The sequence below is a fragment of the Ambystoma mexicanum genome, chromosome 3q (genome assembly GCF_040938575.1).
Source record: "Ambystoma mexicanum isolate Mex_15411 chromosome 3q, UKY_AmexF1_1, whole genome shotgun sequence".
Taxonomy (NCBI): Eukaryota; Metazoa; Chordata; class Amphibia; order Caudata; family Ambystomatidae; genus Ambystoma; species Ambystoma mexicanum.
Genome location: NC_090926.1, coordinates 995,682,588 through 995,699,684, shown reverse-complemented (window position 1 = coordinate 995,699,684; position 17,097 = coordinate 995,682,588).

The following is a 17,097-nucleotide window of genomic DNA, read 5'->3' as shown; positions in this document are numbered from 1 at the left end:
TCAAATGTCACACAAATCAATTAATAAAGGTAACCAACAATAGACATAGGAGTAAAGTAGTTGGTTAGAACAATTGGCAGAATGCTGGCCCTGTTACCTAAACACAATTCTGTGGGGAGACCGCAAGTCCAGTTCATATATTGTTCAATTAGTCTTATTTCCTTCTAAAGTGTTTGTACCACCCCATTGTACCTGGAATAGCAGAGTTCCTCGAGGAGGCGTCGATGGATCTTTCTTGAGTGACTCCCTTTAAAGCAGGAGCCACGGATCGTCGATGGTCTTGAAGAAAGTGAACTTGGCATCGATGATCCTCGATGGAAAGTTCAGTGGCGTCGAGGCAGCAGCTTCGGTCCTGGCGGTGCTTGTCAACGACGAGTCGAAGACGTCCTGCAAGAATGAGGCGTGCGGGGCACCTCGATGTCGATAGTCAGGACCGCAAAGAGTTTGTAAAGAACTGTGGTCCAGCAAGGGTGTGGAATCGTCTGGCATCTCTATGCTCTTTGGGTGGCGGAAGACCCACCGGTGGATGCTCCTCAGCGCATCAACGGCCTGGCTTTCTCCGGCGGGATAAGGCAGTCAGCGGTAGGGAGTTGCGTGTCCGGGAATCAAATGTTTTAATCAATGGAGCGTTTGCGGCTCCGGTTGACGATGGCACGGCGTGAAGGGGTCCCCACTTCTGGGCAACACGGCTTCGACGGGCCTCCAGCAGTTATCGCAAACCTGCGAACCTTGGTCGATGATGGTGGATGGAGTGTCCGGTGCTTCTCTTCATTTCTTGTCGGCGGTCCCTGTCTCCGGCTGACAGTCTTTTGTAGGCTGACTTCCAGGGTGCTTCGGCGAAGGTTAGCAGTGCACGATGGTCCCTCGTAGCTCTGGAAGAGGGCGCCTAACCAGGTCCTCTCTGGATCAGTTCTTGAAGGTACAGCAGCTTTCAGATCGACAAAGTAGAGCAACAGCAATTCTTCTCTTCCAGCAGGGCTTCAAGGTTGAGTTTCAGTTTCAATGTCAGTTTCAACTCCAGCTTCTGAACAATTTCTAGCAGTGAGAGGCCCCCAGATATAATGTTGATCTCTCATTCATTCTGCTGGTTCACACTCAGGCAACCAATCACTCAGAAGGGCATTCAGGCAGTCAGTCAGCCAATCAGGCGCACAGTGCATTCAGGCCATTCTTCTCCATCCAGACACTCACAAGACAGAATGTGGATTCGGACAAGTGCCACACCATTCAACACTACACACTGCATTCATACCAGGTTCGGGCAGGGCTGTCTCAGTCCTTGTGTCAAACACCAGATATTAGACATCCACAACACAGAATGTGTATTCGTCACACACTCCCCAGGTCCCACCCACAGGCGTACCCACAACATATGCTCGATGGGAAGGCTGGAGCCTGTCAGCACTTCCCCACACTACCATATATGGAACTTCCACCCAACAGCCAGTCAGGGGGAAGAAACAGAGTCAGGGCTTCCCGGACTTCGGGAAAACCAAGGTAACAGGCGATGGAGGTGACAAGGCCACGGGGGCCATCTTGTTTCCATCAGGAATCAACTGATTCCAATGACAGTGCCTGGGCATCCCAAAATGGAGGACGCTCAGGCCACCTGTCAAATTCTGCATGGAGCTGCCACCAGCCCATACCCTGCTCTCCGGGCCACCCACAGGTGCCAAAAAACATACACTAGGGGCACAGGGTTGTACCCTCACCCATGGGTGCCACAAGGGTATCCCATGGGTCTGTACACCAAACCAAAAGAGAGAGCTGCACCGCCAGGAGTCCCACATGAACTCCTGCATGGAAAACACGACAGAACACACGATAAAAAACAGTAAAGGACAAGGATACGGAGGCCCTATCCCGCCGATGCATTTCCAGCATCACAATCATCACGGAAGAATTCTTGAAGTTACCTGAGTACAGTGAAGAAAATACAAATGCTATTATCAACCGATGCAGCCGATGCAGCACATAGACTGGTCAGTGTGGTGTTCTTTTGTCTAATTGAAGAATACCCACATCTTGTTGGAAGACACATGGATGTGGTAACTTTTCTGAGAGATCCAAGAAACACTGCAAACTTGAATGTAATCTTGGAAGGTATCATCATCCAGGTGAGCATCTAATCTGAAAGAAATCACAGAGCGGTGTAGAAACTTTCCTCCGAGGGACAGATTGAGGAAGCAAATAAAAGACAAAACATTTTGTTTATTTTGACAGGGAAGCAACATGTCATCTGGACTGAAGCAGATTTGAAGCATGGATTGGGAGCTGATATATGAATCAGAGCTTGTATAGACTTGCAGAGGTCATTTTTCTTCACAATAAAGGAACATTTGCATCCCGACTGGTGAAAAAACTGGTTCCAGACATACAGATAAAGTCGTTCTTAAGTATCCAGAAAACAGATAGTTGATGGACGAATGCTGAATGAAGACAACAGCTTCCAGAAAGCAATCTAAAATGCAGAGCCATTAAAATTCGTTTTTCCTTCCTTAGCATCAAACGATCGAGATGGGGATTTTCAACATTAACGTTGTGTTGCCCCATGTGGACAGACGTACACATTGTCCAAGAAGCAGATGTTGCAAAGTGACATACCTTTGTGTCATCTACACATGCATTGTGTTTGTACTTGCTTTCACTGACAGTGAGAACTGCATTTCATATAGACTCCTGTATATGTTTCTGAGTAGAAGGAAAAGGTGAGCGTGGCAACTACAAGGCAGCATGGACCCTACATAGTTATTCCAGTCCCAGGAAAAGAGGGGAAGATACCTGAGCTTGAAATGGATGTTGTTAGTAATCAATCACACACAGCACTTGTTTCAGCAGATGCTTTTAAACACCGGAGACTGGGTCGGCGGATCAGGCAAAGTAAGGGGTTAACAAAGGTTGGGCCTACACACATAATGCATGCAGACACACCTGGTCCAGTAAAAAGAGGCTCAAGCACAAGTCCCAAAGAAAGGTCACGCATAGAGATTATAGCAGAATCTTTATGGCCGTCATTAGAGGCTGCTAGAAAAAGACAGATGGATAGAGAAAGACTTGCTGAACTTTCTTCTACACAGGGAACCCGGACAGATGTTCCTCCAAACATACCCGCCAGAAGGAGCTATGTTGACACATTTAGAGATGTAGTCATAGAAAACTCCATGAAGAGTTTGAGAACCAAGAGAAGCACGCAAGAAGATAATTATGAACTGAATGATTATCTGGACAGCACAGCACACTTGGGAAATAACATATGGTACCAACACATGAAAGAAGTTGGAAGAAGACCGTCAGATGAAGAATGCTTTGTATGTACACTCCTGACATACAGCATGGGGAAGTCGAAGATCTTTATAGCTATTGAAATCAATGTCCTAACTGCACACTGCACAATGCACCTAGCTTTCTGTAGTACAAGAGGCCAGTTCATGGGTCGAATAGCCTCTCAAATGGGCAACTGAATGTACAAATCCAAATGAAGATGACTATGTTCAAGCTATAAAGACAAGAAACAATGCCAAGACAAATAATCTTGTGATCAGATACAAGAAACCTGGAGTAAAAGGAACTGGAATAAGAAGCGAGTTAAATAAAAAACGGAAAGTTCCAGGACAATCTACAGAAGACATCTGTAAATGGAAAAACAGAGGCCAGATGCAAATTTGGGGAACTGTTCTATGACCAGATGGCTGTGAAGAAGGAGTAGTGATCTGCAGAGACTACTCAAGGAGTAGTGATCTGCAGAAAATAGGTCAATGCCAGCCAACAATCGAGATTGCAAAAATGTTGTGTAAACCATTATGGCCAAAACTTGTTGAACTGCTAACATGGGTCAAAGACAGAGGAGGACCCCTGCAGATAGTACCATTGGAGAGTTCTAAATTGTGCTTCAGGAACAATGGTACAAGGAAAATGGGGGAGAATCAGAACTGTGGGCGAATCTTTGATGCACCAGGAATGAATATCGGAAAAGCAGTAATCATGGATCATTATTGGGCTTGTGCATCCAAGGCCTACATCAGACTGCCAAAAGATTGGGGAGGAATCCGCACATTGGTGAATGTCCATGTTCCTGCGTTGGTGATTCCTAAAGGTGACCTGAACATTAATATTTTCCCGAAAGCAGATGCTCATCTGAGGAAGAAGAGATCTGTGGAGCTGATAAATCAAATAAAGAGAGAGAACTACTTCTCTGACAAATACATAGAAGCCTTTGATGCTATTCCATATGAACACAGACTGTTCAGCCAGACTTCTTCAGTATTCACGTTGATCTCCATGACAAGGATCCAGGTTGGAGCAAATACCAAGTGGCTTCAGATCACCAGATGGGAATTGCTGCAGACGATTAATACTACCATACAGGGATTCAGTGCAATCAGAGAATAGATGAGAGCCATACGACTGATGACTCTCCAGAACAGCTACGTCTTGGACATGATCACAGCTATGGATGGAGGTGTTTTTGCCAAAACTGGAGAATCATGTTACACATTTAAACCTTCTCATGAGGACGAGAATGGAACCTTGACAGAGGCCATAAACATCTTGATGAAACTTCATGGCCAGATGATAGAAGAAATAGAAGAAATTGCCGATGACAGCTGGTTAGGATCACTCTTCTCGTGGGTTCCACAATGCATGGCAGATATGTTCACATTTCTTGGAGCTTTATTATTAGTAATGCTTGGATTCTGTGTGATCAAGATAATAATCTCACAGTGCAAGAAGACAGCAAAGAAAGCCATAGGGATGAAAATCATGATTGATGTTGAACCAGGATGAAAGCCTGAAGATCTGACAGATGAAGAAATCAGAGACTTTGTAAAAACCAGTATTCATGCACCTGAGGGAACAAAGTTCCTGCATCCAAAGGACCATAAGAAGTATGTGGGAAGAGGGATCTATTGCAGTCCAAGTGGACAGTGCATGCTCATAACATGGAACAAGGATGAGTATGTGAAATCAGCTGGATGCTTGAAGGGAGTCATAAAGATATGGATCCCTAAGAAGCATTTCTTCAGACTATGATGTCTAGATGTAAAAGATGATGTGAGAGTGGTCGATGAATCGCAAAGAGGAGGGAGTGTAGAGGAGGAGCCAAGTACCCCCACTCCAACTGCCCCGCCTACATTACCTGAAAAGTATGAACCAAAGTATGTGACGTATACTGAACAATTAAACCAGCAAAGAGAAGAGTGTGGACTCTGTGCAGTACCCATAGGAATACCTATACCTAAGAGAATATGGGAGGTAAAGTACCCATTGAGGAAACCTATACCTGCATACAAGACAATTTGATGGCCATTTGAACGAGATTCCTGAAGAAACAGAGAAACTAAATGGCAAAGATGAATGGTGACGTCACACAAAGTTGAATCGATACCCATATAGAAGGATAACCAGACCAGAGAGGCAGACGATTTATAAAACACAAAGAAGTACCAAGGATAAGTGACATTGTGGGATCAAGATGAAGAGACTTATGCCACAAATCTGAAGAAGATACTTAGTTAGTTTAAACGTGTACAGATGCAAGAAAACGTAAGCAGCAAAGCAATCATGAAGCTAGCCACATGCTTTTGAATAGTTAGACCGCGGCAAGCGCCAACATATACATATATAGAAACATATGGACAAATAAAGGATGGATGTTTCTACTACGCATATAAGGAGTACTGAACAAAGCAAGAAAGCCTCATTTCAGTGTCGCAGTTAAGAAAAGCAATTGAATTAAAATTAAACAGAATAAAAGTTCAGCTAAGGAGTTGACTGAGCCAGGAAAGCCAAGGTCTTATCAAACTGGCATTGGCTGACATTGGATACAATTAACGTGAAAGAACAGAAGCTCCTGTTTAGAGAAGTCAAGCAAAAACAAAAGACGTCAGAGGACTATTGGAGAATAAAATCAAATACACAAAAAGGCTCAAATTCATGGTGTCCAGTCACGTGATAGAAGGAAGTTGGACGAATGAGATGATCACACCTACGCACGAGGGCCGACTGGTGCCCATACTCCTTAAAAATTCTCAGAGAACAGTACAAACTCAAGGCCAACTTCAAAGCACTAATTGACAGTAGACCATTGAGGTGATGATGGATGATATGCTAATTGGTGGGAAGCCGGTGCTAAGACGAGCTCACCCGCACCTGGTCGTTCAGTATGCATGCAGCTAGACGTAGGTGGAAAAGTACTGACGGGGGTGAGGAGCTAACCAATTGTAGGGGACCACGTAGTTTGGGGTCCTATAGCTTGTGTAGCCAATGGGACATTTAGTGATGCTCGTAGTGGCCATTTTAAGGGGAGGGCTTAGTTGCACCACCTGATGTTAATTATCCTACCACCTTCTTTAGTTACTCCATACAGATATAGAGCTTATACTTAGAACTTCACTTAGACCAATCACACCCTCCGAAGAAATGGAAATACCTTCACTACCGAAAATACATGATTTTTATTTTGTGGGCTCACCCAATTCAGCATTTACCATACATGAATAAACTCACCCACCCACCCTTATTGCCATTATGTCACCCTTAACCCCTCACACATCAAATCGAAAGATATGTGTTCTCGTCAAATGTGTTACGATATCCAAGGATGTGTACATGAAGGATTGCAAATAGGGACTGCATACCAGGAATCCCACTAAATCTCCACTGCTAATCACGTTAATGTCCAAAGTACCTTTGTACCGGGATAATCCACCTTCATTTGTAACACATCAATGGATCTTACATCAATTGGCGTCAGTCGTACGGACATCGCAGAGGCCAAGTTGACTGTGATTGGTACATGTGATAGCAACTGTACCCCCCCTACCCCACACCTCCCAACACCCATCCTGCCTAAATTCCCTTGGGGTACACTGAGAGAAAATATGCTATGTAAATACATTATTATTACCTGTGCATGTTAGTCTTCTCAAATGGACACCATACAGCCTGTAGCAACATGAAATGTCAAAGTAATTGACATGTACTCTCTCTCTCTTGTTACCGTGCAGGTGATGCTGCGTATCCCCTGATGCCACAACAAGCACGAACAGGCATACAACCGTGTCCATGTATGCACTTGCTGCTCCATTGAGCAGACGTTTGGCCTGTTGAAAGCCAGTTTCTGCTGCCTCAGCATATGTGGGGAGCCCGCTTGTACTGCCCAGAAAAGGTGGGAAAAATTGTGCTGGTATGTGCCATGTTGCGCAAAGTCCCCCTGCCCCCCGACATAGACATGCCGCCACCAGAAGCAGAGGGCGATGATGATGATGATGAGTATAATGCACAGCGCCACGAATGCAATGATGGACGTGCCACACGGCGAGAACTAATTCACCACTACTTCGGAGCAGATATAACAGACATGGGACTGGACATGGATCACACTGGGCACTGGACATGGATCACGTTTGGCACGTGACACTATACATGAATAAATACACTCACACTCAATGAGCAATGTCCAGTCAGGTTTCTTTGCTACACCAGATGTATTGTGAGAAGATGAACTATGTGCATTAGTGAACGTCATTACCTAACACTACCATCCCGTCCTACTATCCCCACACCCTGTCCCCAACTATGGCTTCCCACACCCCCTCCCCAACTATCCCTCCCCAACTTTCCCTCCCCACACGCACCACATCCCTGTCCTATTTATGCCCCCTTTTTGTTGGAGGTGTGTGCCCCTCTGCCGGCTGAGCGAGCCGCTGCGACTTACGCATAGGGCTGCTTTGCCGGGAACTAGTGGGTGTTGTGATGGAGGATGGCCCCAGTAGCGTTATAATGTGCCGCTGCTCAGCTATTGCATGGACTAACACGGCTATGGACTCCACAAGGGATGAGATGCTTCCATTGCCCTCCCTTACACGCCGTGCAAGATGGTACACATCCTCTGTGGCTCTACCCAGCATGCGTGCAGTGTTCCTGGCAGTGTCCTGCATTGTCTGGCGCATGAGCTGGGCCTTTGCAAGGTATTGCTGCACCATCGTGTGCATTGCCTGTTGAAGTTCCTCCATCCTTGAGAGGCGCCACTCAATGTTGCGTACGTTACGCATTAGTGGATGTTGGATGGGTTGTGGGCTATGAGGGCCCATGGGAATAAAGCCAACAGCATCCACATAGCTCTGGTCTCTAGGAATGTCCTCCACACCACCTTCGTCCACAATGTTGTCCGCTCCACCCACTTGTGGAAGAGGTGCAGGTTCACCCTGCTGGCGGGGTGGCCGGCCAACAAGTACATCCTGCTAGCGGGTTGGCTTGCCAACAAGTACATCCTGCTGACGGGGTGGCTGGCCAACAAGTACATCCTGCTGGTGGGGTGACTGGGCAACAAGTACATCCTGCCAGCAGGGTGGCTGGCCAACAAGTACATCCTGCTGGCGGGGTTGCTGGCCCACAAGTGCCTCCTGCTGGCGGGGTGGCTAGGACGCAGGTGCCTCCTGCTGGCGGGGTAGCTTGGACGCAGGTTCCTCCTGCTGGTGGGGTGGCTTGGACGCAGGTGCCTCCTGCTGGCTGGGGGTCTAGGACACAGGTGCTGTTGGCCGCTACGGTCTGCTGGCGGATGTGCTGCTCTCCTGGCTGGAGGTGGTGGTAGTCCCTATAGCGGGTCAGTGGCCTGGTGCCCCTCGATGTGGTCGGCAGTTCCCTGTCATTGCCAGATGATGTGCCTGTGGGGGACAGTAAGGTAGGGCATCAGTGATGGCTGTGTATCCATCAGACAGACATCAATACTAGTACATTTTGAATCATGTGCATTGTCATGGACTTGGTGGAGGGCTTGTTATGGTGCACACATGGATGTGTCGGGATGCTGTGTGGGTGCATGTGTGGTGTGGGTACATGGTGTGAGCTGTTTCTGTTGCCTGGGGTACTGGTGTTTAGCGGTTTGTGTGTTGGGGCTTGCCACACAAGCTCTGTGACATGTGTCTGATTGTGAGACGGATGTGTTACACATGTAACTGCTGCCTATGGCAGTTGCTGCGTTGATGGTGATTTTTCGTGATGTGCCATGGTGTGTGGGACAATTGTGGCACATGTGTCATTGATGTGTGCATCTTGTCATGTGCTGTTGCTGGAGTTACGTGACACGTCACTTTGGCCACTTAGTAGCACAGCGGTGACAACAGCAGTCGTGCATTGTCTGGGGGATGTGTGTCTGAGTTCATGCAGATGGAATTAGTGGGTGCAATACAGGGGACCTGTGTGATGTGTGATTGGTGTATGGGTGGGGTTGGTGGGCAAGTGTAATGCGCATGTGTGCAATGAGGTTGATGGTGGGTGAAATGCCAGCAGGGCCTCGGGTTCTACATAATTGACATATAGGCCTAGCCAATTTCACTGGGGTTACAGGGTGTGTGATGTGACTTTGGCTTTACGGGTACTCACCGGCATCATTGGAGGACACATCTCCAGCCTCTGCATCTTCGACTCCCGCTATCGCCTCTATGTGCATGACAGTGCTGCACGTTTCCTCCCATGCCTGCAGTTTAATAGGGGATGGGGGTCCTCCTGTGGCCGTGCCCTTGGCACGCTGTGCGGCAAGGAAGTTGCGCACATGGAGACATAGATCATCCCACCTCTTTTTACAGTCCTGCACTGTCCTGGGTGTTGTCCCAACTGCCGACACCTTACGGGCAACCTACTCCATGAAATTATTTTTTTTTAAATGTGGAATATATTGAAAATGTGCAATAATATGTGTGCAAAAGTGGGGGAACATAACACTTATCACCAAAAGGCTAAAATTACACTCAGAATAAGGTAAAAATACCCCCAATTGGTTTTGCAGTTTCTTGCAACCTTTCAACTGCTGCAGCTTTTGTAGAGACACGCCTTGTGAGTTGTTCAAATCAAAGAAGGCGAGGTGATGAATTACTTGGTAAAAAGACTGTCTTTGCTCTCAGAGAACTTAAACAAAACCCCATATCATGAAACGTCCACACACGAGAAAGGGGAGCTCTTCCCTGCTTACTCGTCCTCTGCAACCCCACTGCTGCCATTGGTACTATTGTTCTTGAAGTTATCCTTGACATCCTCGCTTTGCTCATGGGCTTTGATGGAACAGACCTGCAATGGTTTGCCTCATACCTCTTGAACACAGACCAACTCTACTAGATGTGCCCCACCAGATCCCAACACTGCCCAGTAACTCGTAGAGCGCCACAAGGATCCTCCAAGGTCTATTTGGCTTCATGATTTCAGAGTAATTAAGCATTTACTTCTGGCATCTTGTCCAAACTGAAGTCAAGCATTGGAATTCTGGCAGAGTCGACTTGACCCTTCGTCCTACAGAAGTTGATAAATTGAGTACCTTCAACATCCTCGTTCTTTCGTATCAACCAACCTGTGGAATTCAATCCTTAGAATGTGACTCTGCACAGATGACAATCACCTATTTTTTGGAAAAGCTCTCAAAACCTGGCTGTTCACTAAATCTCAACATACAAACTAGCATGACACCCTCTACAGGCCCACCCAGGCTGAGACTTCACCTCTATCAAACCCAGGTTGTGGCTGCAAGACTCACCAGAACCATGCAGATAAATGAGCAGGGTACTGCATCTCCCAAGGGATTGACCGCTCTTATTTTAACAACATAATAGCCATCACAAATCTGCACACAAAGGGTCTCATTACGGGTTTGTCTGTATTCTGGCGGTAAATCTACCAGAATACCGGCAAATGGAATTACTGATACCACCAGACAGGCGGTATTACCACTGTTAACGTCAGGCCTGTCAGTAGTTCACTGCCCCTACCGGTAGACTTGTAGTTTGCCGGTCCGAAAAAGGTGCCAGTATTTCCTCCCACATTGGCAAACTTATAATGAGGGGTATTGCCTCCAAACATTGCTGGTATTACTATGCGGTAATACCAGCAGATGTAGTACTGGCAAACTTGTAGTTTGGCGGTGCAGCCAAAAATGGAGATAAACTGTATCACCTCCACTTTTTTCCCTACACCGGCATACTCGTAAGGAGCCCCAAATGATGAGTCAGAGCACCCTCACAAACAGAACAATAGAGAGACTGGCCCATTCTGGTCTGCATCACTGCTATGAGCAATACGCCTGTGCACAACACTTATATCAAGAAGGAGATCGTAACCCGGTGCAGTCTCCTCAACATTTTTCCTATCACATGTAAGACTCTGACACCACCCTATAATCATCATAAAATAGAATCCAGACCAGTAACACCACCTCATCATAATGGATAACACAGATTGACCTCTATCGATTCAGTACAACCCTACAATTCTAATAGGACACCTCAGGAGCCCCAGAAAGTCTCCCTCTTCCCTAACCTTTCGAAATACTATCACCTTTAAGCTACACACAAGGGGCCTCATTAGAACCCTGACGGTAGAGTGATAACGGCGCCGGTAGTGCTGCCGGCGCTGTTATCACTCTACCGCCACATTCCGAGTTCTGCTCGCGGGCCGCTCTTCTCGTCTGGTCAGACCAGGCGTGCAGAGTGGCACCCGGTAGCAGAACAGGATGTAGAAACGGTCCCGTTATGAACAGGTCCATTGTTACCATCCTCCCCATTCCCATCGAGCCCTATGGGGGCTCAAATGGGAATGGGGACGTACGGGGTCCGCGCCCCGCGAATGGGAATTACTGAACCCGCAAACGTTGGAATGGCCCGGTTATTCCCATTTTGCGGGACCCGAGTTTGGGGGTAGCCATGCCGGTAAAAACGGCATGGCTACCTCGAAACTCATAATGAGGCCCAAGGTCTATAAGACAAAGGGCAGATTTATGCCTGCAACATCATCTCGACCAAAAGCATCTAGGGGAGCAGCTGAAAGCTCGTTGCACAGCCTGCTACATATTTAGCCCTTTCTGATTCTGTGCTCTAATGGTGACATTTCCCGCCTCAATCCTACTCTGAACTTGCACAAGAAGGGGTGGACTGGGAACTAAAATAGGTCCTGGAAATAATGTTCAAAGAGGCCCCAAATTACACATTTTTAGCAAGACCGACCCTTTTCCTTTGTGAAAATATGGAAATAAAAAAGGTCACCACACAAAAGAGGCCAAGGGTGCAGAGGACTACCAGGAAATCTCCAGAGGTCCCCATAAGCCAGTCCACCCCTGTGTACAATATCACTTTTTTTAATCAGCTTGGTAATATATATGTTTATTTAAAATAACATGGCCTATACACCATTATTTGATGTGCCTCAACCCGCACTCCGCCCTTGTTTTATTTGTGGCCCCAGGATTGCCCTCCTAATATGGTCGCCGCACTGTTTATCGCCACCCCGTGTATCCATTGTGTCTGATAGTATTACAGAAGACTGTCTTACACATTTCACTTGTGTATTAGTTCTGCTTAACCAGGAGTGCAGTGAAAGATGTCACTCGGTGCATTATCACGCGTTCATTCGATGATACCAGTGCTGAGGGCGGATGAAAAGCAGACCATCATACCGTGTGTCTGTGTGCGCATGCGCAAAGCCGGGTCTCTGTCTGGACCAGGTGGCTCGTCGATCGAAAGCAGAGCGCCGACTAACCTCGGCAACTCAAAAGCAACCGCAAATATCGCCCCTCTCTAGCGCGCCCTCTTCAATGTGTGGTTTTTCATCCGGAGGAGGGGTGGAAAGCACAAACTGCTGGCCCGCACGTAAACTGGCAATTACAGACCGAGGTGCCCTGGAAAATGAATAATAAAATAAAAGGAAAAAGCCCCAGGTAATTCCAAATGGGTTTCTGTGCACTTAGTAATTCACAAATGTTATGGCCCTCTTGTCAGGGTTTCTGGCATGTTGTTGGCCCAGCCCCTGTAATTACAGCATTATGGAATTATCGCGCTCAGGTGTATGTGAACACTAAGCGCCATTTCTGTGCCTAATTAGGGCTGTTTGACTGTGTTCCATTTCTTCTGATTTTTTTAATGCGTTTTTTCTCTCATCCCTGCCCTTCAAAGAACAGCTGTTTTCTTTCTGAAGGGGATGCTTATAGTCTGCTGGGCACTTGTTGAAAGCTCCACAAAAATGCGCTAAGCCATGTGCTTATGCTGTGTTATCATATACTAGGTTGATGTTATGTTATGATGATTTATACTGCGCAGCGCTTCTATTTTCATGCTGTCCAGGTGCTCACGTGGCTCTGTATAAAAAGTGGGTCAGGTTGGTTGGTGAGGGGATAGGATAGAAGCTGTGCTCTTCTGTTGACATGTGTACAACCAGGAGTAACTGAGATCTGTACATGTCAGCTTTCTGGGTGTGCTTTGTTGTGTGCAATGGGCATGTTGTGTCTGGAGATGTAGCGTCCAGTGTCTGGGTTGTTTGTTGTTTGGAACTGTTTGGTCTTGTGGCACCATTAACGGCAGTGTTGAGCTATGGGCCTCATTACAACCTTGGTGCTAAGTGCACCAACTTTACCAACATGGTGTAAACTCCGTTTACACCATGGTGGATGGCGGATTTACCGCCCCATTCCAAGGTGAGTGGGGCGGTAAATCCCCATTTCCCATTTTCCCTTCCCCATTCCCATTTTTGCCCCATAGGGCATAATGGGAGTGGGGAAGGCGCTAATTACGCCGCCGCAAATTACGGCGGCGTAATTAGCACCATGGCAGGTTAGCGCCATGGATTTTAACGCCTGCTGAAAGCAGGCGTTAAAATCAGAATCAGGCGTTAAGGGTTAACGGTGGCGTTAACCCTTAACGCCTGAGTTGTAATGCCTTGCTATGCTAGGTCAAATTTGCCATACTCTGCTAGGCTGTGCTATTCTCTGCCATAGTATGCCAGTTTTCTGGGACTTGCTGTGCTATGTTGGCTTTTTAAACTACGTTGGTATACCATGACATGCAATTTGATATCCCGTCACGCTATGCCATGCTGCTAAATCCAAGCTCTTCTATTTTTCGGAGACTGGGGAACCAAATTACAGCTTTCGCCCCATAGTATACTAGACAGGCACTAAGGCTGAGGGGACCAGGCCCCACCAATCGGAAAGCACTTTACCAGTTGCTTCTACTGATAGGACAGTCAGGCAATTTATCAATTTAATGCCTGACATTCCACCTGGATACAATCTACAAGTGCTTTCTGTTAGACTGAGGTTCTATAATTCCCAGTTGAACTGTTACGAGAAACTCACGGAAGTAGCACAGGGAACAATGACACTGCAATCCAGACCCTCAAAAAGGATCACATTTCACCATGATGGAAGGGTAGTCTACCTGCAGACGCGAACCGTCGACCGCAACCTACTTAATACGGGTATCACAACGGTTCTCAAGGGTGAGGATGCATGGAATGGAGGCAGGGTCATCATCGAATAGTGAGGCTGAGGAAACCAGGGAAGCCCGTTAAGTACCTAAAGTGTATGCATTTCCCTTCCTCCTAAACCACAGGGTCGGAACACCTACCAAGTTGGGAGACGAAAGCAGGTGACACCACTACTGGCGCAGAACTGCATCAGCAACTGACATTTTCTCAGGATTTGGAGCATGATGGTCCCGGAAATGGGTAGAGCTGTAGATATAGTAATGGAGGAATAAAGCAAGACCACAAAGGCCCTCCGATTCGCAGAGAGAAGTAAAAAGACCTAGTTCCCCTCTGCGGAATAACCCACTATACAAAGATGAGGTAGGCTCAGGTAGGACTGCTTCAGTACCATTACAGGTTCTCACTCAAAGGGCATGATCAGTTGAACAAAGAAGTAGAGATCTTGCCAGGCATTACCAAACATCCATGAGTCATGCATAATAACAGTTGGGAAAAGGGCATGAAATGCCAGGGTGAGGTAGCAAGACAAGAGAATGGCGGCAGTGTATGCCAGAAGCGTCTACCAGATTGTAGCAGAGCGGAGCAGGAAAGAGACCAGTAGCAGGAGAGCTGGAGACATCAGCACTGAAGACTGTGAAAACGCCAGGAGCGGTAGCCTTGTCTGGCAAGCGGCAGAAAGACTCACAAGTAAGTTTGTAGCCATGCAAGATTCCCAGATTTGTTTGTTGCAAGTCGGTCCATGCCACAGAGAACTTGCATCAAATAAGCAGAAGGGGGGTTGGGTCTGTGGTACAGAAAGCTCTGCCAGGTAAGTGGAGCAAGAGCAGGCCCATGGCTTGGTGCAGGGCTCTGTGTGTGGGAACAAGTGCATTGTAAGAAATTCCCGCTTGTTCCTGTGAGTCCGAAAAGCCTTTAGAGTGGAAGTGTTAGCAACACCCTAGTTGCAGAGCTGCTTGCTGGCCTGTGTGTTAGGATGTACCCCTGACACAAACACTGTGAGGTAGAAAGCCCAATTGGTAGTTTTCGCACGTTTTGGCACTTTTTGCTGGCTAATCATGTTTTGGGAGTCGTTTTTCTCTCCGCCAGGCTTAATCCCATGCCTCACTAGGATTGTGGCTCTGTGCTTTGTGTGCTCTACCTTAAGAGCCCGTTAGACTTCTAATGCAGTGGTACCTCTTAGTCTCCCTGAAAGACTACCTTCTCTTGGTTAGTCATGTAGCTAGGCTGTCAGTGGCTATTTTGCTTGTATACAATGGTTCCACATAATTTTACCTGGCTGTGTCCTTTTTTACCTTCTCCGTCATTTATCAAAGTGGAGGTTGTCTTTACCTTGAAGACCTGAGGAGTCGCATGACTAGCCCATGCACCTCTATGTACATGTAAGAGGAGGTGGCCATCTTTGGTCACTGGATGTTTGTGTCTCAGGACTGGGGGCTGTAGTCTACTTGAGATCAGTTTTGACTGACATATGCAGATACCTTTCTTGGACAGTGTGGATTAACCCCTTTGTGTGAGAGCCCTTCCTGTGTGCAATGGGTGTGAGAAATTCGACCATTTGCATGATGGGCGTGGGCTCTTCTAGGCTTTCTTTGACATTTTTAAGTAAATGGATGATGGTAGACCTGCTTCAGGAAAATGTGGGGAATCCCAACAAACATTTCATATGTAACTGTGTCAACCTGAAGCCAGCTCCCGCCCCTCAGTATCAATGTAAATGAACTAACATGTCTGAGTGTTTTTGTAGTAGACAGGTCCCACTAGGGGGGACCCCATTCATAAGATCCAAGTATATGGTTTGCAGAAGCCAGAGAGTCTGGTCTCTCAGCATCTTCAAGGCAGATCTGCTGCTTTAAAAAGGAACCGCCCAGGTAGAATCACAGGGGCAACATGCTGGTCTTGGAAGCAAGCTCACGCCTAGCAACAGAGGTTGGAATCCCTTATCCGCGCTTAGAAACCTAACTCAGGTATTAAGTGTGTTATAAATAACCAATTAAATATATAAAAAAATTAACCAGAGAGACTCTTTGATCACAGCAGACAAGTATCACAGGGTAGTGAGCCCAGAACTCTTTCTGTTGAGAGAAGGGTTTAGTCCTATTGGTTGTGTGACACCCCTTGTTCCTCTAGGACCCCCTTACCTTTTCCTGTTGCAAAGCACTGTGCATATGACCTCACACATACAGACAATTGTTTCTACGGACCCCATGATTGATTCACTAAGGTAGGCTCAGCCTACACCAATCACTGTAGGTCACTTGGTTGTAAGAGAGGGCTGGAGCACCTTTTTCAGGCCCATTATCTGAAGACTTCACTTGAAGCACGAAGAAGAACTCATCCTTGGACCCTGGCTGAGGTACAGTCTGCCTTACATCTTCTTCCAGTGAAGGAAGGACAGGAACATCCAAAGAGGGAAGCAAGATCCCTCCCCTTATCTTCTCCCAGAGAAAAGAGGGAGGTAAGAACTCACAAGACCCTCCAGGCGCTTCTGAACCGGTACTCAGCAAGCACATAGCATGCTGTGCTAGGCCGTGCAGCAGGCTCCCTGGACAGGATGTATATCAACTGACCTTTTTTTTTAACTACCTAAATATTATGTACCGTTGTGTATTTATCCATCACCGCTGGGTTTTAGACCCCATCATCTGCTATATAATGTTTATTTTACAGAACTATGCAAGACATACTCATGGGATCTACCCCCCTTTTTTTTCTCTCCTTGTATTCTTTTCCGTGTTTGTCTTAAATGTGTCCTAGTTCAATTAGCCTCAAGAGGAAATTACCTCGAAACGCGTCAGCCAAGAACATTGAACTGACAGATGTTTTTCTTTTCTTTGCATTTATTGCTGAAATACTGAT